At 52.8% G+C, this 15,370-nt stretch overlaps 1 protein-coding gene and 1 non-coding gene across 2 annotated transcripts in view; both read right to left on the bottom strand.

The window, feature by feature from the left end:
- The window catches only part of SPSB1 (splA/ryanodine receptor domain and SOCS box containing 1), a 71,122-nt gene that overhangs the window by 48,057 nt on the left and 7,695 nt on the right, over window positions 1-15,370 (bottom strand). The gene's annotated exons all lie outside the window — the stretch shown is intronic.
- On the bottom strand, window positions 2,929-3,000 carry TRNAR-GCG. Its single transcript has one exon. It is a non-coding gene; the product is annotated as a tRNA-Arg (tRNA).

Here is a 15,370-nt window from a genome sequence, read left to right as displayed (position 1 = left end):
GTCCAACGCGGCGCTCCCTTCCCTTCCACACGGGGGCCTCCCACCGCCACACCTCGGCCTCCCACTGACCACCGGCATGGCTGGACCAGATGACCAGACCTAGCCACACTGGCTCTCTTGACCCTCTGAATGACTCTGCTCAAGTTCACACTCAGGGGAACCAGAGGCGGTCCTGGCCTCTCTAGAATTCGGCCCAGGAGCCCATAAGTACCTCTCTCCCCAGGAATTATTCCACTTCTCATGAAGTTCTGAGAAACACTTGCCACCCTGGGTCTTATTCACAGATGCCCCGTCTCAGTCATCAAGTCAGGGCTTTGACATCCCACTTGCCAAAAAGTCAAGGCATGGTACAAACTGGGGGAAAATAACAAATGAGTATAGGTTGACAACTTCTGAAAGTGAGAGACAGGCAAGGACTTGGGAGCTGCCAACCCAGATTTCAAATCCCATCTCTGACCTGAGACCTTCTGGGCCTCAGTTTCCCCAGCTGTGAAATGAGGACAATAACCCTCTGTCTCACCCGGATGGCTTGAGGGGTAGATGATGCACACGCACCCCAGCGCCTGGGACGTACGGAACGGTCGCTCAAGAGAAGCTACAGCGATGGGTCCAAGACAAAGAAGCAGGAGCCTAGGCACCAGGGTCTAAGCCTGAGGTTAGACCCAGAGGTTCGGGTCTTTAATAAAGAGCCACTCAGGGGGTTGTTTGTTGCTGTTCAGTCACTCAGTTGTGTCTGACTCTTTGCAACCCCAAGGACTGCAGCACACCAGGCTTCTCTGTCCTTAACTACCTCCCGGAGACCATAAAGAAGGCTGAGCGCCAGAGAATTGATGTTTTCGAATTGTGATGCTGGAGAAGACTCTCGAGAGTCCCTTGGACTGCAAGGAGACCAAACCAGTCAATCCTAAAGGAAACCAACCCTGAATATTCACTGGAAGGAATGATGCTGAAGCTCCAATACTCTGGCTACCTGATGTGAAGAGCTGACTCTTTGGAAAAGACCCTGATGCTAGGAAAGACTGAAGGCAAAAGAAGGGGGTGGCAGAAGATGAGATGGTTAGACGGTATTACTGACTCAATGTACATAAATCTGAGCAGACTTGGGGAGATAGTGAAGGACGGGGGCCTGGAGGCTGTCCTCAAGGGGTGAAGAGGAATAAATAGGGAGATAGAGATTGACATATACACATTACTATATATAAAATAGATAACTAAGGAGAACCTACTGTATAGCACAGGGAGCTCTATTCAATACTTTGTAATGATCTGTATGAAAAGAAATCTAAAAAAGAGTGGATATATGTATATATATAACTGATTCACATTTCTCTAAAGCAGAAACTAATACAACATTGTAAATCAACTATACTCGAATAGAAATTAATTTTAAAAATGATCAGTGATATTTAATCTGGAAAAAGTCCAAAGGCTATTTAAAAAAAAAAGAAAGGATCTGATCCCCTGATCCAGGGGAGCCCGAGTTCGATCCTTGGTCAGGGAACTAGACCTCACATGCCACAGCTAAAAGTTAGTAGGCTGCAGCTAAGACCCAGCACAGCCAAATAAACAAATAAACATTTTTTAAGAATGAAAAAAGACCCTCACGGGATGGGAGCTCGGGAGAGTGGGTACTGAAATCCCCTGCCCGATGCTATTCCCAGGTGTGAATTACCTGGGTCTACCTTTGCCACTTGGACATCAGACTTATTGCAGCTGCTCCCCCTGAAGGTAAGAGGCTGCAGTGACTCAATGAACAGTGAGGGCCCAGAATAGGGCCACACGTTGGTCAGTGGTGCCCACTGGTATTGATCTCACTGCTGCTGCTGTATTCCTAGCCCTACTCTGCCCGGAAACTGCCCCCACCCTGACCCTGAGGCACCTGCTGAAGCTGAATGAACCTCTCCATGAACTCGGTGATGCCCCTGGCTAGGCCAGTGCCCCCATCCTGTCACAGTTTCGCCATCACGATTCAGCGTGATTCACATGTTAACATCACTGAAATCGGGCTGGTTCTGGAGTTGACAGTTCGTTACAGTGACAATGGGCAGCTCATGATAGAATGGTGAACTTTCCTCTGCATGAAGCATACATGTGATGAAACACAGCATCCACTAGCTGCCCACATCTGTCTCCTGCCCCGGTTCATGAGCTTCTGCGACAGCCCTCTTATCCATTTTTGGCTAAACAGTAAGTGTTCACTAAAAGTCTGAGAACCAAACTGTTGAAACACCTCTCTCGAGGGTACCAAGGGATGACTGACAGGTCAGGGCCTGCTCTCCCCTGAGAAAGGGCCCTGGTACTTGAAGCCCACTCTGTGCCATCCAGAATACTTGGAATTCCACCACACACACACACACACACACACATGCTTTCTTTGTCAAGACTTCTGGCTTTACCCTCCACGTACCACTAACCCAGAAACTCGACACTCCAGAGAATCGGCTAAGCCCAAGGAATGCAAATGTTTAAGGCCTACCGTCTGCAAGGCCTCAGCAGACTAAACTGAGGAGGTTTAAGAGCTTTTTATCAGCTCTGTGTGTGTGTGTGTGTGTGTGTGTGTGTGTGTGTGTGTGTGTGTAGAGGGAGAAGGTTCAAAGGGAAATAGGACTATATCTAGTACCTGTAACTACACTGCTGCCAATCCCACTGCCTTGACCTGCGGAGGGGGCAGAGACTCAGGAATTGAGACGTGATGGAGCAGAGGAGAAGTAAGAGGCCTATTTTTAAAGGAGGGGAGGGTTTTCCACCAAAGCCTGAGGGGTGAATCCTCCTGGTCACACCAGGAGGTGTGAAAAGTGAAAGTGAAGTCGCTCAGTCGTGTCCAACTCTTTGCGACCCCATGGACTATAGCCTATCAGGCTCCTCCATCCATGGGATTTTCCAGGCAAGAGTGCTGGAGTGGATTGCCATTTCCTTCTCCAGGGGATCTTCCCGATCCAGGGGTCGAACCTGGGTCTCCTGCATCGCAGGCAGACGCTTTACCGTCTGAGCCACCAGGGAAGCCCATAGCTTCCTATAATTCCGTTCTCTGAAAACCAGCCACGATGGGAGATGGGGCTTCAAAAACACAAGCAACGTAATGAAAAGTCCTCACAGGGGAACAAGAGACACGAAGCCCACCCTCCAGGCTACGTCGAAAGGAAGGACATGATCAGTGGGTGTGGGGGGCAGCCACTCAGGGGTGCCTACAGCACCCTCTACAGCCCAGATAAAGTGATGGCTAAAAAAGAATTGGCTGAACAAGCCCCACTGTATTCCAGGCACTGTCTTAGGTACCTTGGCTGCCGAACTAGTTAGATGGAGCCCCCACGTTCGTGGAGACAAGAGTCCACAAACAACCATGGAATATGATTGATTGGATCAAAGATGCTAACTTTCCCATGGTCAGTGAAGAGGTTGGCTAGCTCATTCATTCACTCATTCCTCCAACAAGTTTTTCCCACTAGCCTGTGCCTGGTCCCAGCCAGTGTGCTAGGCAGACACCAGGACCCGACCAGAGAGAACCAAGATCTCACCCTGGAGGAGGTTTCAGCGACTCCCACCACATCCCCAGGGCTTCCACAGCACCTCCTGGATTCCTTACAACCCCCTCAGGCCAGGCACTGAGCACTGGGACCAGCCCCAGATCTGTATCACCAGTTCCCAGGGTGACATGAAATGAATCCACCTAGCTGGGGGTGGGGGGTAGGGAGGACGTGTTACCAGCAGACCCTGAAGATAGAAATGCACCCAAAACACAGAGGGTGGTCCTGGCCTGAGAGACAGTAATGGTTAATTATCACCCTCCAATCTATCCTGTTCCTGCTATAAGCTCCCTGCCTAGAACAATGGCCATGACAAAGTGGGTACTCAGTAAATATTTATAGAAGGAGGTTACTGCTATGTAAATTTAAGAGGGAGGCAAAGACAAACCAAAGGAGGGAGGAGGGTACCCAGAAACAGTGAGACAAAGACACCAAACTGGACATCTGAAGGGCTTGGCAGAGAACTCTGACCCTATCCACGCAGGTGGTCCCACTGCCATGATAGAAGTCACTTGACTCAATGGGTTTGAAGCGTGAATCCCCCTCTGCCCTTCTGAGAAGGAGAGTCCTACCTGACTCCAGGACTGGGCAGGCAGGTGGCCAACTCAAGGCCAGGACCAGCCAGGGCCCTCCCACGAGATCCAAGATACAGAAGTGGGGAGGCAGAAGCTGGGGCAGCCATAGGACCAGTGGGTGTGGACTCAGGAGCTCATGTCAAGGGGTCTATCCTGTCTCCAGGACAAGACACCAGGCTGGATGGTGCTTTGAAACCCTGCCCTTAGAGAGGTGGCCCTACCAATATCACCCCCCTCCCAAAACCACACTGGACACGCCTGTGTGGGAGGAGCCTGAACATCAAAGCCGCAGAAAATCCATAACCTGTTTCCACTGCAATTCAGTTTCACTCTGCCCCTTCCCAGCCTGTGACACCACCCCCCTCCCTGATCTGAGGGGACACCTGGGTCTCCTCCATGGTAGGTCTTCTCCCCACTCACCATCAGCCTCACAGGCCAGGATTTCCCCAAGTGCCTAACCTCAGGCATCCCCCATCTCTTCCTAAACTCCAAAGGGGACCAGCCTCCACCCAGGGTCCCGAGCAGGGCGTGGAGCAACAGGGCCCCAGCACTGTCTCCGTCCCTACAGACAGCCTCCCCTCCTGCTCCTGCATTTCAAGGCCCCAGAAGAGGAACAGCCACTGGGGGTGTCCTGAGGTGGGCGGGGCTTGTCCCACAGTCAAGGTCAACAGCATGTGGCTGGGGTGGCTCCGTCTGCCTCTCTCGCCAGCCTGCCGTGTCCACACTCAGCCTGTAGCCCACAAGGTGCTTCTGCTCGCTGCCCTTTCCACACCAGCCCCTCGGCTCCCACCTCCCAGCCCCCACCCGCTCTCTAGGACTCACTACAGCACCCTCCAGCAAGGTGGGCTTCCTGGGCTAGGGGGCCCTCCTCAGAGCTGTGCACCACACCAGTCACACCGTTCTGTTTATAGCTCACACCACTGTCCCCACCACGGATGGAGAATCCTTGCGGGTTCCCCCTGTGTCCAGAGCCCCGCCAAGGCACTGACCTGGGTGAGCCGCCTGAACTGCCAGACGACAGAAGAGCAGTTCTCCAAGGCACCACGTGGTTCAGTCCTTTGTCTAGTCCTTGCGGTGATCCTCACACCCACTTTATAGACATGGAAACTGAGACTCAAAGAGGCTAAGTCATCTACCCAGGATCCAGTTCGAAAGTCAGAATCAAAACTCACGGTCCTGAGACTTCCCTGCTGGTCCAGTGCCTAAGACTCCATACTCCCAGTGCAGGGGGCCTGGGGTTCGATCCCTGGTTGAGGAACTAAGATTCCCACATGCTGCAACTAAAGATCCCACGTGCTACAACTAAGACCCAGTGCAGCTAGATAAATAAATAATCAATCAATAAACATTAAAAACAAAACCTCCCAGTCTTCCCAGACTGCTGGAAGCCTAAGACTAGGGGCAGGAGTGGCCTCAGGGACAAAGAGGGACATCGTGTTCTGCCTCCTGTACCACCGAAGCCTAGAGATGCTGCACCCCAGGCAGGGCCCACACTGCAGGGGAGGAAGTGTAAAAAGGAGGCAGGGGCCAGGGAGGATGGACAGCCTAGGTGGCACAGACCAGGGGAGGCATGAGTGGCCATCTCCCAGGCCAAGGACCCAGGGGCATCATGGGACTGTTGGTGCTCACATTTATCTTCACCCCTCACTGCATCGGCCCAGACCCCTCACCCCACACCCCCAGCAGGCCACAGGAAGCGCCTGCGATCCTCACGCAGCATCAGCCCAGAACAATCTGCCCGGAAAGGGAGAGGAAGGTGGTGGCTTCCTCTGGTCCCCACCTGGCTGTCAGAGGCACGGTTGCTCACAGCATCCCCTGGCTCCCAGGGGAAGCTTCGTCAGACCCTCGCGCCTGTCCGGGAGCTCCAGGGAAGGCCCAGGGCTCAGGGAAGTTCCAGAAGAACCCAGGCACAAAAACCCAACCAAGGTCGGGACTCCCCTCAGGTCTTCACCTGGGTCCCCGTTTCCTGTCTGTGCAGCCAGGGCAGTCCAGAGCCAGCACACGGATCAAGGCCGGAAGGTCAACGGAGAATAAAAAGCATCCACCCAAGAAGCCTGCGTAACTGCGGGGGCTCAAAAAGATCGGCCCCCTCGCCACAGGAAATCAGCTGCACACGGCTTCAAAACTGTCTTCTCCCACCTGGTGGCCTGACACTCTCCACCCCATGCAGGCGCACACGTGCACGCACGTGCACACATGCACACGCGCACACACACACACACACACACACACTTCACCCCTTGGCCCAGGAAGGCAAGGCAATGAGTTTGAATTCTGCCTTCCAACCTGGATCCCAGACAATGACTTGGCTTCTTTGAGTGTCAATTCCCACATCTATAAAAACATCTTTGAAAACCCTGGAGTCCTGCTGATTTTGATGATGGTATTTATTAAGCATGTACTACACACTGGGGACCATCTGAGCTCCTAAGCACACGCACATCTCCTCTGACCAGTGAAAGATCGCTCCCCTTCTTCTCTTCCTCCTCGCTCTCCAGTTCCTACACATCCTAAGGTCACCTCCTCCAGGAAGCCTTCCTGGATTCACCTGCTAAACCTCATCAAAATCCTCCAGAACTCTACTTGCCTCTCACTGCCTTTATTACCCTCTGTCTAACATGATATTATTTCAGAGTTATCAGTATATTTGCCCTTCTTCCTTTCCAAGCAAGCTCTCAAAGGCCAGGATTAAGGATTGTAAATTCCAAGGCATGTTCCCTCCTCAGAGAAGGAAGGTGCATGAGCAGTAAGGTCCCGCCCCAGCCCAGGCCTTAGAGTTCAGTTACAACAAGGACAGTACCTGGCAGCTCATCCATGTCAACTTATTCCACCCACAGGGTCCTCTGACACCCTCATTTCATGGATGGAAACTGAGGCCCACGTCACAGAGGCAAGAAGTACTAGAGCAGGACTCTGGCCACCTCCATCTGACTCCGAAGCCAGGTTCATAACTGCTCCAGCCCCCAAAGCCAGGCTAGATGCTCAGCATACTCCAGGGACGAAACCCTGGACCAGAGCTGCCACCCAGCAGAGCACCTGCACTTGTGCCAAGGCAACAAGTGGGCGGGCTCTGAGATCTCCACACATCCCTAGACCTGTTGATAAATACTGACTTCCCTGAGCCCCTGGAGGCCCTCTCCATCAATCAGCCCCTTGGCCGCAAAGCCACACCCCCTCATCATCCAGCAACTAAAGTCACGCCCAGCATGGCAGGAGCCTCAGGGCCCAACATCAACGTTAAGTCTGCTCAGCTTGGCCAGTGCCACACCAAACCAGCATGCAGACATCATCTGGTGGAGCCTGTGGGAGCAGACAGACGCACACACACACTCCCTTGACCATGGGAGCTGTCTCTCACTCCTTCCCCAACAAAATCTACTGTTCCCTGGGCACAACACCATCTCCAACTCACCTGAAGCAGGTGGCCCGGCCAGCTGGGCAGTGTTTCTTTCCCAGGCCCAGTCCCTTGGGAGGTGCAGCCAGCCCCACGGCAAGCAAAACCAGCTGTCTCACTCACCTGGCACCTTCCCTGGGTCCCCTGCCCCTGCCCTGCGGGACAGGGCTGACCAGGGAGGAGCACAGGGCCCCTCTGCAGGACCCGGTGGCCGCTGCACTTCCCCAACCTCCCGCACCTGGCCCCCGCTGGTAATGACTAAGCGATTCCCACCTCGGAGCTTGCCTGGCAAGGGGCCCCGCTGGCTGCCGACCGGCACCATGATGCCCGGAGCCGCACGCAGTAAACCCATAATTGGCGAGTCCTCTTCTTGGGAAAGAAAACCCCCTCCGTGTTTTGTTTTGTTTTGTTTTGCCCTTAAATGAAACAAATCCACCCACGTAGTTACTGGAAACTCAAGCATGTGAAACCGAACCGTTTGCAAAGAGAATTAGTCAGCAACCTTGTGAGCCGAAGACCGGTCCCTCCGTGGGAGGAGCCAGCTGTGCTCTCGAGGTTCCCAACCAGGAGGGCAGCAGGGGGGCACCGACCTCCACACCAGGTTCCCCAAAGTCCAGGGGATGCCCTGGGGGGTGGGTCAGCTTGAGAACACATGGCCATCTGTGGGACAGTCCCCTGGCTCCAGGTGAAGGGTGAAATGTCCTTCTCACTGCTATACACGGGGGACGGTTACAAGCCGAGGCTCAGGGTCAGGCTCAAGTTCAAATTCCCCCTCCGTGAAGTCAGTTGAACTTGCAGGTCTGTTTCCTCATCTGTAAAATGAGGACAACAGATCTCGGCCAGCGCCAGAGATCCCCAGGGTCAATCTAGAGGAAGTTCTCTGTGCCTGGTGCCAGAAAGGCACCATAAACGCACCTTTTGCAGGGGAGCAAAGGACAGCAGGGATACGATTGTCTGAAGGCTCTGTACTTCCTGGTGCAGGGGAACTGACTGAGCTGGTTCCCAGCCCTGCTGCTTTATCCAGGATGTGGCACGCCAGGTGGAAACTGGGCCAGGCCAGGTACCAGCAGCTACAGGTCTCGTCCCAGCGCCTTAAGCCCCAGGTTGTGTGACTCCACCAGGCTCCCTGGCCCTGCCCTTCTCATCTGTACAGAAAGGGCACAGACATTCTATTCTGGGTTGTTTCTTTAAGAACAAACAAAAAACCCAGTAAGTTTTTTAAGTTATTTGTCTACTTAAAAAAAAAAAAAAAATCCAGATTCCTGGCCTCCCTTAGGAGAGAAAGAAGTGGACGCTGTAGTTCCCTGGACTCCACATGTCAAGGTGAGAGAGCCACCCCCTCGTATAGGACACCCGCATGCCGCTTTGCCACAGTCCTCACCCTGCCCTATAGTTGTCCACGGGCTGCTTCATTTGTGCCTCCTTCCTGGCCCCTGGGGGCATCTGAGTTTGTGACCTAGTTTCAAAGTCTAATTTTACTTAGAAGCACGACCTTAGCCACTTGTCACTCGAAATATCCACAGGAAGTGTCCTTCGAGAAGGTGATTAAAATCTGAGGCTTAAGGTTGATTTTTCTGGAAGGAAAACACAACAATGTAAGAAGACACTTGTGCCACTCTTGCCGAGGGAAACCCAGGCAGGGTCCTTTGGGGGGTGCCAGGACGGCTGCTCACAGGATGGGGAGCCCCAGCTATCCAAGCTGACCAGCTATTTTATTTAAGGGACAGGGGAGGTAGGAGTCAGCAGACACAGCTGGGCCTACTAACAGCTCAGCAGAGATGCTGAAACTGTCCAGTGGAGTCTGAGGACATTTTCAAGTTGTCTGGGTCCCTCCTGAAGGGAAAAAATCAAGACTCGGGATCTCTGTTTCCCGGCCTCACCAATGACACTTGGCACATTCGGCCTCCACTGCTAAGGGCTGAACACGGTGACACAGCAAGGCCAGGTTGGACCCACCTCGATCCCACACTGCAGCATCACATGAACCCCTTCTCCCCTCCCCAGCTTGGCTCCCTCCTTTCCCTGGCTACGGTCTCCTCCAGTGATTGTTGCTTCCAGACCCACTCCCCACCTCCGCCAGATCATGTGCCTCCTCAGGCTCAGAGGCTGCACGCAACTGTGATTCAGACCACAGGCTGGGTCTGTATCCAGTATGGCTGTGTGTGATCCAGGCATTCCTGCGCTTCAGCTTTCCCATCTGTGAAATGGGCACAATAACACTCCCCCGCTGACCACACACACACACACTCAACAAGATTCCGGGGAGCCGGATAAGTTAATGCACTGGAAAGGGCTGAGCATGGTGCCCGGCATATAGCAGGTGCTCAATAAACATTAAGCAAAGTGGTCTAAACCCAAAAGGACAAGGTGATCCATGTATGCAGGTCCGCCAGGAATACACTCAGTCTCCAGGCCAGTTTATACAATTGGCACTTGCTGTTGCTGATCCCCTCACATTTGCATCCTCCACAGCCCCAAACTCCACCTAGGTAGACTTCAGTAAGTGCTTCCCCAAACCGCCCTGCTTCTATGAGAGGACAAGTGCTGAGATCACTCAGTCCTCAAAATTCAGCCCATGAGCTGCTCACCTAAGAAACCTCTATGACTGTACCTACCTGCATCTCTACCAGCACGTAGGAGACTCGGCAAACTTATGGAACTTGGCAAAACTGCAGTTCCCCTGCCCCAGTTTCCACCCTCAGAGAAGTGAATCCATTAGCCCCTACTGTTTACACTCTAAGCCTCCCACTGCTACAGTATCAGAAATGTGGGTACTACCTGCTTTGTCTTACAAAAACTCAGGGAAAACAGTTAACCCGAGACAAAACTTGGTCCTCAAGGGGTCCCCATGGCTGAAGGAGGGGAAGCCAGCTCCACTTTCTACCTTGTCTAAACACGGCGACTTCATCTGACTAGGACTGAAGCGTGGTTCAACCCGAGGAGAAAAGTCCCCATGGGTGTTTCAAATGTGCCTTCCTGGTGCATTTTGGAAAAAAAAAAAAAATTATTGTGGTAAAAGTTGTCCTGGTGGTTCAGTGGTAGACAATCTGCCTGCAGTATAGGAGATATGGGTTCAATCTCTGGGTCGGGAAGATTCCCTACAGAAGAAAACGGCAACCCACTCCAGTATTCTTGCCTGGGAAATCCCATGGACAAAGGAGCCTGGTGGGCTATAATCCATGGGGTTGCAAAGAGTTGGACTAAACAACCAACCAACCAAAAGTCACATGATATAAAAATACTATTTTAATCATATTTAACTGTACAGTTCAGTGACACCAAGTATACTCACATTGTTATGTGATTCTCACCACCATCATCTCCCGAATTTTTTCACCTTCCTAAACTGAAACTGTCCCCATCAAACACTAACTCCCCAGCCCCCACCCCCTTGCCTCTGGCATCGGCCAACATACTGTCTGACTCTATCAATTTGACTATTCTAGGTACCTTGTGTAAGTGGAGTCAAACTGTATTTGTCTGCATCTACTGTATCTGAAATGCATTTTTAAGGTTAACTTAATATATGTCCTACAAACAGTGTACCTTCTGTTTCTTTAATCCCTCTTCCTGTGGCTAAAACCACACCTCGCACCAAACACCAGAGAACTCAGTATCTTAGGCAGAACCATCTTGGGTGCTGCAACTCACCCTAGGGTGAGTCTCCACCTTTATATACTCCTATAAGTTTACTGAAGAATGTTGGGGGGGGTGGCAGGGGCAGGAGAGGGTGGAGAAGACCACCGCTAATCTGCCTCTAAGAGAGGAGCCCCCCAAATTATTTCCAGCAGCTTCAATAATTTTCCCCCTAAGTTAAGCCTCATACAAAATCCCACCCTGCTCAAGAAAAAGGCTTAAGTGCTCTGTTCAAATGGCCTGTCTTCCCGCTGCGCTGTGTGGCATCCCTGAGGCTCGGCAGGAAATCGGGCTGAGGAGATGGGGTCCACACAGCCCCGCCCAGCCTTCCTTAGCAGGTGGTCATGGGACGCCCATGAGATGCCCAGTGTCCCCCTCAGGGCTGCCTAGGAAACAAGAACACAGTTTCAACCCGCCAAAGCACAAGAGCCCCACCTGACCCTCCTGGAACTTCACTGGCATCCCTTCGTCTGATCTGCCTAGGAAGGAGGCTGCAGTCGAGCCCAGCAATTGGCTGGTGACTGCTCCCCCAACACCAGCCTCTGCTCTGGCTTGTGTTCACATTTTTCCATTTGAAAAATACATGTAAACACTGACTGCAAAGCAAAACCTCAGTGGGGTGAGACACCCTGGGGGTGGAGGGGAGCAGAGAGAAACCCCAGTCGTGGCTCAGGACTCGGCCGAGATGCGCCTCTTGGGTCAGAGCTGTGTGGGCAGCTCTCAGTGCAGGCACCGTGGCCGCTGAGACAGAGCGGGCATTCAGGGGACACTGGCTGGATGATGAAGGATTAAACAAAAAAACCCTTTATCCCAAGCTGTCTAGACACCCCTAAGAGTGACACAATGGTGTGGAAGATACGCTCTCTGGGAACCTGGAGGGCCCGAGGCAGGGGGTAGGGGGCAAAGAGACAAAACTTAAAAATCAACTCAAAATTGGCCCCACAGGCTGGAACTGGAAGGAAGGGGGGGGGGGGGAAAGCCCTATCTTTTGAACATCAAAGTTCTCCAAAGATGAGGACAATTTTTTAAAGGGACCCTGACATTTATATATAATTTATACATAATGAGAACAGTTCACATCAGTGTTGCCCTTACGATGATCCTACCCAGCTTCACAAAGGCAGGGTAATGGTCTCATTAGAGCTTCTTAAAAGCTCCAAACTGAGAGACCCTCAGACAAGCAAGAACCTTCCCTCCCCCAGAAATCCACTCAAGTGCCCCCACCCCCAGCACTCGGCAGGGCCCCTCACCCTCCACACAAACTGCCTCCCTCTGAGTCCTACATTTAATCTCAGGGTTGTGTGAGGCTTCCTCGGATCAACCCAACAGGCAGGTCCAACAACACGACCCATTGCCTGTGTGGCCCTCCCGTGGCAAGTGCAGGAGCTCCAGGGGTCTCCCCAGGAGCCCCTACTCCCGAGGGAAGGTGCAGGGCCACAGAGCAGCGGCTTCACCCCAGCCAGAAACCCCAGTGTCCATCAGCCCTGCGGCCAGATCGCCAAGCAGTTAATGATCTGCTCGCCGAGTGTCCAGCGCATCCAGGCAAAAGGACTGAGGCGCTGAAACGATATTTCCAAGAGGTCAGAGAGCTGACCACAGAGCAAACGGGGCCAAGATGTCTAGTTTATGCGGGCATCACAGAAGCAATGTTTGGGGTAAATGGGGGGAGGGTTCAGGGTCACCCCATACACACTGACAACCCCTGGGTCCAGCATTCAGGGCTCCCTGCCACAGGGCAACCTGCCAGTGATCCTTCTCATGACAGCCCGTCCCTCCTCAGGGTCACTCTACTGCGGCCCACCATGAAAACCCCCCAGTCTAGAGCAAGCCCCCCTAGACAGTCACAAGAGCCCCCCACCAGGCCCACTAGCACATCTGTCAGCTAGCTAGTGTCTCCAGCACGCGTCGCTCGTCTCCACCTGCTCGACCCCAGACTCTCGAGGGCCCCAAGCCACTTCCCACCCCTCCAGCGTGATGTCTGGGAAACAGTAAGTGCCCAGTAAAAGATGCGGTGTGCTCAGCAGTCACAGCAGAAAGAACGCAGCTGTTGGTCAGGCCAACCCTCTATCACCCACAGAGCCATGTCACCTCTGCGGTTCAGAAGACATCTCTGATGCTCACTTTTCTCCTCTGTGAACAGGCAGGTCATGCCTGACTCACAGGCTGTGGAATCCATCTATGGCAGCAGCCATGGTGCCTGGCACACGGAGGTGTTTGATGCAAGCTAAGACCATTTCCGGCAGAGTTGGACACAGAGCAGACGGGCGACAAGACACCCTCAAGGAGGTGTTGGCCCAAGAATGGGAGGAAAAGTCAGGGAAATGTCAGAGGGCTCCTGTGACTACCAGGCCAGTGTGCCCTTGGGTGACATCTCAAGGTCCCCCCACAGGCCACCGTCCCTGCTTCTGTGCCTGTCGATGCATCGTCTCCCTACCCATAGTCATGGCACCATGGCCGCTGACTGAGTCAAGGGTGGACACAGAGAAGATGATCCCACTGCCCATGGACGCTGGTCAGGGCATCACTGCCCCAGAGCAGGGCAGGAAGCTCTCGGTTATGCCGCAGATGAGACAAAGACAGTCAGGTCTCAGAAAACTAGGAGGAAAGGGGAAGAGAAAGTGCCTGGCTGAAACTGAAGCTCTGCTCCCAGACGGGTCAACAGGATTTGAAAGTGGCACCAAACTGCAATGCTATCAGAGATCAATCCTGGAAAAAGTTCCCACCCCAGAGAACCACCACCCTCAGCCTCAGAGCTGGTCCACAAAAGATACAGGCGACACTGCTGCTTGAGATGGAAGGAGGGGGGCGGGAGGGGCTCACAAAGTGAACTCGAGACCAGGTCATGCCCTGAGCGTCACGACTCTGGAAATTCACCCTAGGAATGACGGTGGCTGTTGAAGGGCTTTAAAAAGGGAGCTGAGATTTCAGGTGCTCACTTTTAAAAGATCACTGGAAAAAAATTAAGAACAATGAAGAAGTCCGCTGACTGCAAGGGAACTGTGTCTGGGTCTTCGGTGGTGATGGAAAAGGAGCCAAAGGCAGGTGTCTGCAGTTTCCTGCCTTTTCCAGGTGGATGTTTTAGACAAGCTCTTGTTTCCACCTTTGAGTGACCCCCAAGCGAGTCAGGAGAGGAAATCCAACTTCCTTCTAGGAAACACTTCAATCTGCTGTGCCCCACATAATTAGCCAGAAGTCGGACACAAAAGGCCCCAGAGTGGATGGTTCCAAGTATAGGAAATATCCGGAATGGGCAAATCCATAGAGACAGGACTCAGACTGCTTGTCAGGGGCTGGGGGAGGGACATGGGAAGGGACTGCTCAATGGGTACAAGCTTTCTCTTTGGAGGGAAAACGTTTTGGAACTAGAGGAAGCTGGTTGCACAATACTGTGAATGTACTGATTGCTACTGAACTGCCCATTTTAGAACGGGTAATCTGGAGGGCTTCCCTGGTGGTCCAATGGTTAGGACTCCACATTTCCATTGCAGCGGGTGCAGTTTTGATCCCTGGCCGAGGAACTAAGATTCAACATCCTGTATGGTACGGGCAAAAAAAAAGAAATTTAAATGGCTAGTTTTGTGTTTTATGGACCTCAGCTCGATTAACAAAAGAAAAGTATAATCAGCTAGTATCACAGAGCATATGGAGACATCCTGGAGTGAGAACTACCAACCCCATTTTCATGCGTGTGTGCGTGCATGCGTGCATGTGTGTGTGTGTGTGTGTGTGTGTGTGTGTGTGTGGTGGGCATCATTCCTCCTCAAACCTAGGGCCACTTCTGATTCCTGTCAGCCCCCACTGGTCAATACTAGGCCACAGGTGACATGTGGCCCTCTAGCCTGTCTCTCAGCTCACTCGTTTCTGCTGCTCCCCTTCTCTGTGGCAGAGCGTGGTGTTTAAGTGTGTAGACCCAGGAGCCAGGCTGCACAGTTCAGCTCCTAGCTCCCAGCAGCCCTGAACTGGTCTCAGTTTCCTCATCTGTAAAATGGGGCAGCACCTACTTATTCTACAGGCCTCACTGACAATATGAAGATGGAGCCACTGTGTGTGTGGCCACACACAGCCCCTGGGAGAGCATCCGGACAAGCCAACCTCCAATAAGGGGCTGTGGGTGACCGTGCTCTGAGCCCAGCACTGTACCTGCATTTACGCTGCCCCTTCTCCTCCTGATCTCCTGTGTGTGGTTCTTCTTCCTACAATAGTGACTCCATCACATCCAAACTGTTCAGCTTGGCATTCAA

Source organism: Cervus canadensis, chromosome 13 (assembly GCF_019320065.1).
Source record: "Cervus canadensis isolate Bull #8, Minnesota chromosome 13, ASM1932006v1, whole genome shotgun sequence".
NCBI lineage: Eukaryota > Metazoa > Chordata > Mammalia > Artiodactyla > Cervidae > Cervus > Cervus canadensis.
This window is presented reverse-complemented; position numbering and strand designations above follow the sequence as displayed.